Raw genomic sequence first — 12145 nt, 5'->3', positions numbered from 1 at the left:
GCCTCTTAAGGTCTATCTACGGTCTTCTGATTTATTATCTAATGCCTTCCTATTCACTTCCATGACACCTGAGAGGTACACAGGCTGTAATGGGGAGCTCACATATTTACAAATACACGGCCACGTAAGGGGAGTCAGACAAAGTCAGTAAGTCTAACCCACTCCAGAGATACAGACACAGTGGAGCTGGAGGGTTTCTTCTACACTTTGTCATTTTAAAGGATCTTACCAATACTAGCCTATTTGACCCTAACAGCTACCTTTTAAGTTGGCCAAAAATTGTTGGCCTCATTTTACAGATTAAAAAAAGATCACCAAACCAATAAACAAACTTTCACCTCCCAAAACAGTGACCCTCAGACTATACCACAGTGCCCAACACAATGTATTTTAGTCAACAAAGAAGCCGAATGATTGTAAAGGTGAAAAGCACAAACAGCCAGAGTGCCTGGGTTGAATCCTGGCTTCACAACTTACTAGTTGAATAATCTTGGGCATGGTACCCAACCTCTCTTGAGCCTTAGCCCCTTTATCTAAAAAATGAATAGGAATATCTAATTCACAGGGATTTAAACATTTTTAAATTACGCATGTTAAAGTGCTTAGTACTTTGTGGACACTCAGTCCACAACAGCTACAGTCATTTTGAAGAAAAGAAACAAGTTGCTCTCCAGTGTCCACACTCCCTTCAAGCATGAGTTTACCAGATGTCTGAGTATCTCAGGGCAGAGAAATGATAACTGTACAAAAGCTAATACCTTTGCACCACAAAGTCCTATCAGATTTCTCCAGAGTCCAGAGGTGAAGGTGGGGAAAAGTGGGAGTTAAGAACTATGGTAGGACTCTGGGATTTCACAAACAAGTAAAACTTCAAAATGAATTTAGGAAACTGATGAAAAGTCAGTCAGTATTGGTTTTTCCAAGCTCTTATAAAGAAAACAACGTTCTAACAATGAGAAAAGTATGAAGGACATAATCTCTGAACAACGACCTAAGACTAAGCCATTGGCAACCTTCCTGTGACATTTTTGCTGAGGAAGCATAAAAGCATCCTCGCGTATCAACTCTGGTTCCAGGACCTGCTTTCAAGAAAGCTAACACAGAGGCAGACAGAAAGCACCATTGAGAAATCACAGTAAGAGGCCTACAGAGAAAGGAGAGATGAAAGCTATGGATCCTCTCCAAAGGGGACTCAAATGAACACAGTGAGTCTTTCTCTGTACAAGTACTAGAACATGGGTATGTAAGATGCCAGGAGAACAGGGGCTGAAGGGAGACTCTGCACCCCAGGAACAGTACTTACTACATCATGTCATGATCCTTTCTTACAGGAGGTTTTGGAGGAAAGAGACTTTGACTTATTCATTTCATTACCCTCATGTGAATATCCACAGTAGGCATCAATAAAAATTTATCACATGAATGAACAAAAGAGAAGGGGAAAACGTAACAGACTAATTGTGGGCAAGGACTGGGGAGAGGGAAAATCAGAAACAGATCTTCATGTGTCCATCTATCTCATATTCTCCAGTGAAAATTCTAACAAGGAGGCTGCTAAGTATTTATTTACCTCTTTGGCAAGAGGATAACTCTCCAGCTCCAAGAAACCCTCCTTATTTAAGTGTCAGTGAAGAACACATCAAAAGAAGTTAAATTCAAGCCTCTTGAACAGGCTTATTCAATAGGGATAAGAGAAAAATCTAAACTCACTCTTGAAGCATCTCTCAACAAATATTTTGCTACAAAGAAAAATTTTCCTTTCAAATCAAGCATGACAGATACCAGCTTTGATATTCCAGTAACCCTGACTGATAAGAACTCTGAATCGTACACATACTGGAATTGAGATCTGTTGTGGAGAGATGTGAATTCTGCCCTGAGGGCCCAAGTTCATAGATTTTTTTTTAAGGCAGGTAGAACTGTAGATGACTTCAGTGTGAAAACTGAAATCTCAATAGCATCAAGAACAAATTTTTGAGAATCTGGGTTTTCTGTCCCTATCTATGTTCATGTAGCAGATGTCTGAGTGGCAGCTAACCTAGGTTTCCTTTACATATGAAATCGATTATTAGGACGGTTCCTGATTGTTGATATTTTTTCAAGAAACACCTCCCGCTCCTGTATCTACTACTAGTCATGTTTTAATGAAAATGACTCTATTTATAACACATCGATGGCTTATCTGATTTCCTACCTTTTCTGCTATGAAGATTACATGCAAAGGGGTAGTCACCAAAGGCAACCTTTACAAAATCTCAACTTCCTGCCCTTCCGTTTGTTACTGTAAGAAGGATGAATTGTTTGAGAGTCTGTGGCCTTAACCTACTTACTTCCTCTGAAGGAGGAACAGAAAATGAAAAATGCCTTTCAAGAAAAAAAAAATGTATATAGAAAATGAAATCACAAACTGACATTAACAGTCTTATGGCATATTTAACACACTCTCTTCGAATGCTTTTATTTGAAGTTCATTTTCAATGTACAGACTATGAGATACTCAATTTGAGGCAGAAATATCCTGAAAAGTGCTATAATGTCATCCATACACTATACTAGTAGGGTAATAATAGAAATTTTACACCCATTAGAGGGATTCAAGGGCATAAAAAGAGCAAGAACCTGTCTCACAGAGATATTTCCATGCTTATGCAAAATATGCACAGTTTAAATTTTAAAAGAAAACTAAAAGTAGTATCTTGTTCTTTTTTCTTACTTCGCTTCATAATTTTTAAATGCTAAAAGTAGTACATTCTTTTTTCTTATTCTGCTTCATATTTTTATAGAACACAGAGCTAAAATTAAAAGATTTACACTTGATTTCTTTTGCCTATAATAAATTAGATTTGTCCAGATTTTATTTCTGTCACAGAAGTCATGTCTATAGGCTTATCTTGATAACCCTTTGCAGCTAAACTCCTTATCAACAAATTGAACAGCTAGGCCTCAAATCTTCCAAATAAGACCACAAAGCAATGGGGTGAAATTATTTAGATCATTTAACAACCAGACCAGGGACTTCGATTCACAGTTCAGTGCTCAGTCCGTTTAACAGATGGGGGAAAAGTAATCAACTGATTTTGGTGCCTCAACCATCCTCCTCAAAGTGTTCCAGTAACTGAACTAGTTTAATTCTGTAAAAGCGCACGTAACATAAAGCCATGGTCCAATCGTGAAAGGCTCCAACATACAGCAGATGCTTAAAAAATTTTGTTGGATGATACAGCTTCAACAAAGGAGAAACAGTCCATCACCCTATAACCAAAGCCTGCAACAGCATCCTTTGAAGCTAAGACTAAAGCTCTGCTTGATGGACCATGACTCAAATAACAGAAATGTCACATGATTCCCATTATAAACCAGAACCACCTAATGAATCAAAGACTCTTCACTTTATTTTGTAAATAGGCCTACTCTTCTGGATAGAGCATAATATCAGTAATTATCACATTTTGGTGAATATACTCTTAGTCATATTTCCTGGTATCTTTTTTTAAACTTTGATTCTCTCACTCTACATTCTTCCCTGTCTCCAGCTTCTCACCATTATTATCTCTATCCCTCATTTTAACTTTCTTTTTTTATAATCAATAAATTCCATCATGTTTTGAGTTCACAAAATGGTTAACTTAGGTCCCATTCTTTTGATTGATGATTAATTGATTTAAACTTAATTTATCAATTAATTGAAATTAATTGAAAACAAACCCTACTGCCTTATCAGGTCTCTTTCTACAAAGAACAGATGAAACCTTTTAATAAATAAGCCCAGTAATTACCAAACCTAATCTCAGTAATGTTTTGTTAGCAGCTAATGATCATTTCAAGGCCATGAACTAGACCAAGGTGTTCTTTTCAGTACAACTAAGTCTTTTCCCAACTTTTAAAAAGGGAAGAAGAAAGAGGAAAGTGAAGAAATAGTGTTTTCTTCCCATCATTTTTTTCTTACACCTGTATGCTATTGCTGATCTTAGTGAACCAATGTATAAACACAAATATATTCCTCAAAATCTGGAAATGTGTTTTCTTGGAAATATTGTTAAGAATTACTATCTTGAAAATTAGAAAGTGAAAGACATAACAAAACAAAAGCCAGTGTCATTTTCCCATGTCCCGGCCTTTCCAAACTGCATGATATGAACTTACACAAGTTACTAAGTATCTCTGAGCACCAGTTTCCTCTAAAAGAGAATTAATAATACCAAACACTCAAGGTTACTGAAAGTATTAGGGATAATACTGTTAAAACAGTACCTGGGCATACAGAATGCACTCAGTAAGTTTCTGTTAGATGAATGAGTGAATGAATGAATGTGAAATATCCAGCTTAATGCTTGACATTCAGCAGGCACTCAACACACAATTACATTGACTATATTAACACTTCACAGTATTTTTCAAAGGGCGCCCCATGTTCCAGGTCCCTACGTTAGGGACACACTTACCGCCACAGCCAGCAGTACCACCACAGTACCCACCGCACTTGCCTCTACCTTTCACTACTAGCACTGAGCCACAGCTTTGTTTTGGTAATTATCATTGTATGTGTACGGATTATCTCCTCAATAGACTATAAACACACTGAGGCCAAAGATTGTTGCTTTCTCCGTAGCTCCAACAAAGTCATTTATTTCATCCTATTCTATGCATTAATTATGTAAAGCACTTTCCATCAGAGTTACAAAGATACCCAATAAATATCTATTGACTGACATAAAACACTGACTTGCAGAAAGAATAGTAAATAGTAATAATAATAAAGCTTTATTATTGCGTTGGCCAAAATGTTCATTCAGATTTATCTGTAAGATGGTACAGAAAAACCCAAATGAACTTTTTGGCCAACTCAATCTAATATACATGTAATTCTTTCAATCATTACCCAAGTCATTAACTATAAGTTCACTTCCGAGGAAGAAACTGGAGGTGCATCCAGAATGGGTCAACTTTACACAAGTGCCTCTCAAAAGTCCTTATTTTTTCCTGCAAACCACCCTGTCTCCTAAGGACTTAAAGGCTTTTCAGTTTGACTTCATAAATCAAACTCCCAGGGTAAGGGTGTAGGGAACTCCTCAAGAGCAAAGACCCGGTCTTTCAGTGTTCAGCACTGTAAGAATTCAATAAAAATCAGTTAACGAGTAGATATATCACTAGAGGAATTACTCAGGTTACCCAACTTTGGGACACCAAGGGTACCCTTGTCCACACTATCTGAAGTATTGGGTTAGCCAAAAAGTTCATTCGGCTTTTCTGTACCATCCTATGGAAAAATCTGAATGAACTTTTTGGCCAACTCAATGATTTCTTTTGTAAATTTCCTGTCTTAACTGCATCTATTATAAATAGCCTTGGTTGACATATGTATTTCTTAGAAATAAACTATCAAACAAAACAAAACAGCGGAATTATTCAAGAACCAACCTTCAATTACACAGGGACTAATTAAAAAGGAACTGTATTTCTTCTTTCCTCCACTACTGGGTTTCTAGGTTCTTAGAATATTGATTGGATAATGTACAAGATAAGAGAGATAGGCTAAAACTTCTCAAGAGTTTGGCAAATTCAGTATTATCAAACTGAAAGCAATGACTTGTGATTTTCTTTTTTCTATCTAGATAATACATAGTTGATTAGGATTAGAATAACGCAGCCAAGAGTTCTAGAAAAAGCCCTACAGGGAGCACCCCTGAAATTCACAGTCATTTGCAGGACCCAGTTTCTGGTCCCTATAGTTTAAATTCTTAGTACTCCAATTACCTATTTTGTCATCTTCATTTCCCAAAAGACCTATGCTAACTAAAATATTAATTACAGTACATAAATTCCCCTCACACCAACCCCTCCACTTTCACCACCCTACCATTTCCACAATTTGATATTATTTTATATTTAAGCATTTATTTCACCAAATTAAATGACTACCTTGAGATAAAACACAATTTGTATTCAGCACCATTTTAAAACATGGTCTCTTTCCTCAAGAAAGCCATAAAAGAGAAACTACTATTTTCCTAAAGAAATGAAATATCCCCTGAAAGCATTGTGGCAAGTCCATATAATATGTACACCAAAAACTAAACCAATTATTTTAGCCAAGAATTAAATCACTCTGTTCAGCTTTTAAAAACCTACCTTTTGTTCTGCCCTTTTCACAAAACCTGGCTAAGGTAAAATAATAATATGACTACCAAACATTTGAATAATTGTTCATAGTTCTCAAAACCTTATTTGATCCCTTTGACAAAGAGACCAAGGCAAGCACTGTCGCTCCCATTTTCCAGAAGGAGACATCTAGGCTAAAAGAGTTACAGTGATTTACACAAAGTGGTATATTTAGTGGCTAAACTGTCCTCTGACTCCTATTCTAGCACTCTACCTACAATCACAATGATTCCCCAGATGAAGAAAAATAACCACTGTCTTCCACTCAGAGTATCTAAACATGAAACTAACCATCCTAGGAAGCGCACTTCACTCTGTCTGAACTCTACTTCCATCTGCGATCTTCTTGTCAGCCGTTCTTGCCCCCTTGTTTCGGCCGGATCACCTACGTGGACATCTATGTATTTTGCTACTTATACTTCTCAAGGTGATCCACGAGCAGAAGATGACAATAAATTCCTTTTTGACAATCATTTTTATAGTGGTATTTATTCAGTTTTGACATCTAGACCACACCTACCATGGTTATAACGTGGCTCAATAAGGACTGTTAGTCCTCACGACTTGAGAGAACAAACTTATGTTACCAGTGGGGAAGAGTGGTGGGAATGATAGTTAAGGAGTTTGGGATGGACATGTACACAACGCTATACTTAAAACGGATAACCAACAAGGACCTACTATATAGCACAGGGAACTCTGCTCGATATTACATGGCAGCCTGGATGGGAGGGGACCCTGGGAGAGAATGGATACATGGATATGTTTGGCTGAGTCGCTTTACTGTGAAACTGAAACTATTCACAACATTTTTAATTGACTACCCTCCCATATAAAATTCAAAATGTTTTAAAAAGGGATTATTAGTCCTGCTAATTTTTGTTTTCTTTTGTTTTGCCAAACAAGAATTAGCAACTCCTTTAACACCTGAGACAGAGAAGGAAAATGAAATGAAGCAGAAAAAGAAAGGGAATGATTAAAAAAAACAGTTATAAAAAGTAGAAGAGGCTTCCTTCCCTAGTGGCTCAGTGGTAAAGAATTCACCTGCCAAAGCAGGTGACTCGGGTTCTATCCCTGGGTTGGGAACATCCCCTGGAGAAGGAAATGGCAACCCATTTCAATATTCTTGCCTGGGAAATCCCAGGGACAGAGGAGCCTGATGGGCTACAGTCCATGAGGTCACAAGGGAGTCAGACATGACTTATCAACTAAACATCATCATTATCAATAGCAGAAAAGCACTATAGTCGCACAAATGTACTTTCATGTTCTACCCAGACAGGGTTCCCTTTTGCCTGAGAATGACCTTTGTTCTGAGAATAGGCCCTGGATTACTGGAGACTAACCAGCACCCTCCAAAATTACCAAAGAGATCTTTATTGGGCAGCAGCTGTACTGCTTGTGGTGATACGCTTAAAAGTTGACAAGTTTATGCTAAACACTGGAAATTCACTATAATACTACCACATGATATTTGGGGCAAACATCAGCCCACCATAGGATTTGAGCCATAGAAGATAAGTTACCTAAACGTGCCCCAAACATCTTATTGGCAATATCACCTACAAAATTCTACCAAGTTCCAGAACTTTTCACATCACAGCATACTATATTAATTCATAATTGCTTTGTTCTAGATTTCCCACTTCCTCAATTCCAAAGAATAAAACTATTTACTTTCAGTAAAGAACAGGTACAATTGAAGTGTGAATTAAGAATCCAGTAAAAAGCCAGTCCAAAGATTATCCAAACAACCTCTTAATTTTTCATAATGCTTTAATTGGAGCTTCAGTCACAATCAGGGTCAAGACTTTCATGAATTCAAAGCACCCCTTTCAAAATGATGTTTTTCTGCCAACCCTGTTCCACACTCTCCTTCCTTACCCTCAAATGCAGCTTTTAATATTTGCAAGTATATCAAGCAATTTGTTTCAACACACAACTCACCTAGTGGCAGTGAAGAAATAATTATCTGATGGTCTTTAAGACTGTGGTTCACCCTCAAGACTTCTGGAGGTCTATCATCAATTTAAAGAGAAGAGAAATAAAATCAAAGTATTGTCATTAAAAAAAAAGAAGCCCTGAAACTCATAGATAATAAGTTCAAATTATGAATTACTGACATTGCATAATTTTGTACACTACCACTTAATATGTTACAACACACACACACAAATAAACTAGCTTTGGATGAGGTGAAATTGATTTTACATTTATATCACTGCCCTACCCTAAGTTCCCCTGTTAAAGTCTCTTCCATTGCATGACAAGCAAATGAAAGTTCCCAGGATCATTTGATTCAATTTTAACTTCTCTCACTGCTTCTCTTATTTAAAGTTACCCTGCAGAACACACACAGGCAGAAGAATAGATACTATGTAAGCAATTTTTGTCCATATATTTAAGTGTTTAAATCCCAAATTATACAAAGTATTCAGAAATAAGTCTTAACCAGTGAAACAAAATTACACTCTTAGAGCTAAATGGGGTCATTTATTTTATAACTATATATGACTGTTTAAAAAATGAAATAAGGCCTTAAATTATATTTACTAGAGAATAAAATGATTAGCTCATATAAAATGACATATAAAATCATTTTTCAAACACAAATGTCTTTCATTTTTTCAAAGTTTTAAACATGTATTGCATTTCGTATTTTAATTAACATTCAAATGAAATTATCCACTGTCACTCCTGATTACAGGTTGATCAAATGTATAGACAATGACAAATATTAAAAAAAAAATCAAACAACTGCGTCTAATCCATAGTGACCGATCTCAAATCCCAGAATAAAAGCAAAGTGTTCATAGAAGTCGTGAAGTTCAGAAGGTTCTACTTTCCTATAGAAGTACCCCAACTGGAAGGCTGGGTCCTTAGATTTCATTTGCTCTCCGATTTACCAAACTTTCTATTTCTGATCAGCATCCTTTCATTCAACATCTGGCCCCTGGCTCAGGTCGTCTAATCACTTCCACGTCTGAACGGACTACGTAGCTAAAAAGTAAAGGCCAAAGTTTGCTCTCGGCCTTCCGAACTTAAAGACGCGTCTAACCACTAGAGGTCTCCCCTTGGCCAGTTTTGCACGTTCGCTATTTTGCTGCACTTGAAACTTTCCGGAGAAATGCTCTACTCGAGTCAGTGTTTTTCTAAAAACTTGCGCAAAAATCCACGCGACCGAGTTAGCCAGTACGGAGACTCTCGGGCTCCCCACAGCAATAAAGCTATCACAAACAACATTCTAGGAAAATTAAAATTCGACGCACTCGCTCCAGCCGCTCCCCCCCTCCTTCTTATTTCTCATCTCAGTTTCCCTTAACTTAAACTTAGAACAATCAAAAATCTATTTTTGTTTCGGTGCACTGTGAATGATCTCTAACGCATTTTTTTTCTAGCGGTAGACCCGAGGTGGTCAAGGAGCCAGCCGAGGGATGCAGGGAGGGGGGAAGGGCCGTGCTCGCAGCGTCCGAGGAAGTTGCATAAGGAAAGAGACTCCGTTTTTTGGGTCCCCTCAAAAAATCGGCAGGGAGGGGGAGGAAAAGGAAGCGGGGGGGCGGGGGGGAGGAGGTAGGAGGGAAACTGAAGCGACGTTTACCTTCGTCTCCCCGTGGAAGGGTGGGGTGAGAGCCGCGATCTTCGCGACCCCGGAGGGCGGCTCGTTACCCCCACGTCTCTCCGAGCGCAGACGGACAAACAGATACCCCTACCCCTCCGCGGGGAAGACGGGGAGCAAAGTGCCCGCTTTTAAACTTTCTCTCACGGTCGCGCTGGGGCCGGGCTTCGCCCAGAGAGGGTGGGGGAGACCGGAGGGCCTTTTTCTTTCAAGGTAATTAAAGTTTTACCACCAGCACGAAAGTTGCGCCCTCCCCTCGCCCGTGCCACCGTGCCCCCCTCCCCCGCCTCCAGGGCTCCCAAGTTTTCCTCCCTCTCCCCCCACCCCGCCCCCGCCACCAGCTCGCGGGGCGCGCGGCGGATGCCTCGGCTCCTGCGCTTCCCCGATCTCCACCCCCGCCGGCCTCTACTTCCCCCCGCCGGGCCGCCGCGGCGCGAGGACGGCCGGCCGGGCCCAGGACGCTAGTGTGCAAAACCCATTATTCCGGAATGGCACACGCACGCCGCGCCAGGCGGGCGGCGGCCCCGCCTCGGACCCCTCTCTGCCTCCCCAATATAAGGACGGCGTAAACAAGTTGCAGGAAAAGCAGCCCCGCGCCTCCCCCCCTCAACCCCCCCCACCCGCGCCCGCCGCCCCGGCGCGGCCGCGGCCGCCGCCGCCTCCCGACACACGCCCGCGCCCGCACCCGGCCCGGCGCGGCGCGGCGCGGCACGGCGCGGGGCGAACGCCGCGACGGCGCGGGCTCCCGGCCCGGCCCGCGCCCTGCGCCCTCCCCCGCGCGGACGGCCGCCGCGGGCCCGCGCCGCCTCGCTTCCCGAAGCACTTTCCTGCCTCGGGCAGAAATAAACCGGAGGGTTTATTTTTGTGCAACTTTCCCAAAATGGCGGAAATTGGAGCTGATCTATATGAAATTCTCACACAGTCGGTCGGGAAGTGGGAGGCGGCGAGGAAGAAAACGCAAACTCTCGGCCGCCGAGCCCGCCGCGGGTCCGTGAGTGTGTGCGTGCGTGTGAGTGTGCGTGTGCGCGGTGGGAGTCGGGGAGGCCTTTCCGCCGCGCACACACACACAGCACACGCCGGGGAGACGCGCCTGCACATTCAACCAGTCCATTCTCCGCAGCCCGAGCGGGGAGAAAGTGGCCCGGCCTCTTTTCCCACTGCCTCGGTCTCCCGTACTTGTACTTCTCGCGCTCGCTCGCTCGCTCTCCGGTGCGCGCCCGGCACAAAGGCCACACGGGCGGAGGGGGCCGCAGGGGCGGCGCGCGGGGCTTGCGCCTCCCGCCGCACCGATACGCGGCCCCGGCCACCCCCGCGCGCCCCCCCCCCCAACCCCCGCCGCCGGCGCCCCCCGCCTCGGCCGCCGCGCTCGCCGCCCGGGCTGCGGCTCCGCGGCGCCCACTCGGGCACGCACCCCGGCGGAGCCCGGCGCCGCCGCGCTCCCCACCCCGCGCCCGGTGTCATGAAAGCGACCAAAGTGACAAGCTCGGGGGGCGCGGGGGAGGGGGCCCACACGCATCCCGCCGCCTGCGCGCGGGCGAGAGCCCGACGCGGCCGCCTCGCCCCGGCTCCCTTCCGCACGGCCCCCCACACCCTTCCCCGTGTGCGCGCAAAGAAAAAAATACAAGTCTCTCCTCCCCCCATTTTTTCCTTTCTCTTTTCTCTCTCTTTTGTTCCTCTTTCACACTCGCACTCACTACTTCAGAGTGAGATGCCCAGAGACTCCCCCTCCAGCCGTTTCCGAGTCACTTGCCCACTTTTTTCCCCAGGATTAAGTTTTCTTCTCTTTCCCAGAGGCGCAGAGAAGTGGGGGAGAAACCCCTTCTGTCCTTTCCCCTCCCCTGATCTGTTTCACAAGACGAGGGTGCGCTTCCTTCTCTCTAGAGGTCTCTTTAACTTTCATCCTCACCTAGGAAAATAAATGAATGGGCTTTGGCACGGACAAATCTTCAGATTAATTAGAGATTAGATCCGATCAACCGCTTCTTACCCCCAAATTTTCTCTTTTTTTTTTCTCCGTCTCACGAGTAGTCCTGACAAATGGTCCAGGGCTGCGGGCGCAGTGCGCATGTGCGCGTAGAGTCAGGGCTGGGGAGAGGGGAAACTGCGCTGGTGCCGGTGCCGCCGTGCCGCCGCCGCTGCCGGGGAGGCTCGCGCTGGCTTCCCTGTTAATGCTGCTGCGCCTTCGCCGCTGGAAAGCAGCATTAAAGCCGGTTGGCAAATGCAGCAGCCCGCAGATCCTGTTTCAGGTGCATCTTTTCAATACCCTTGTCACCAGCTCAGAGCTGGTTCCAGAACAATCAAAACAAATATGAAAGACTTGCTAAGGTGATAGATTTCTTTGTCTATTTTCCACTTTACTTTTTTTAAAAA

The 12145-nt window shown here is 43.0% G+C and overlaps 1 protein-coding gene across 1 annotated transcript in view; it reads right to left on the bottom strand.

The window, feature by feature from the left end:
* Positions 1-9842, bottom strand: part of L3MBTL3 (L3MBTL histone methyl-lysine binding protein 3) — a 99063-nt gene extending 89221 nt beyond the window's left edge. Inside the window, exons 1-2 of the mRNA XM_068984897.1 lie at positions 9758-9842; positions 8107-8177 (exon numbers count right to left, since the gene is read on the bottom strand). The gene's annotated coding sequence lies outside the window, so the exon portion shown is untranslated. The remainder of the gene's footprint in view (positions 1-8106; positions 8178-9757) is intronic.
* Positions 9843-12145: the final 2303 nt, after the last annotated feature.

The sequence above is a fragment of the Capricornis sumatraensis genome, chromosome 13 (assembly GCF_032405125.1).
Source record: "Capricornis sumatraensis isolate serow.1 chromosome 13, serow.2, whole genome shotgun sequence".
NCBI classification, from domain to species: domain Eukaryota; kingdom Metazoa; phylum Chordata; class Mammalia; order Artiodactyla; family Bovidae; genus Capricornis; species Capricornis sumatraensis.
This window is presented reverse-complemented; position numbering and strand designations above follow the sequence as displayed.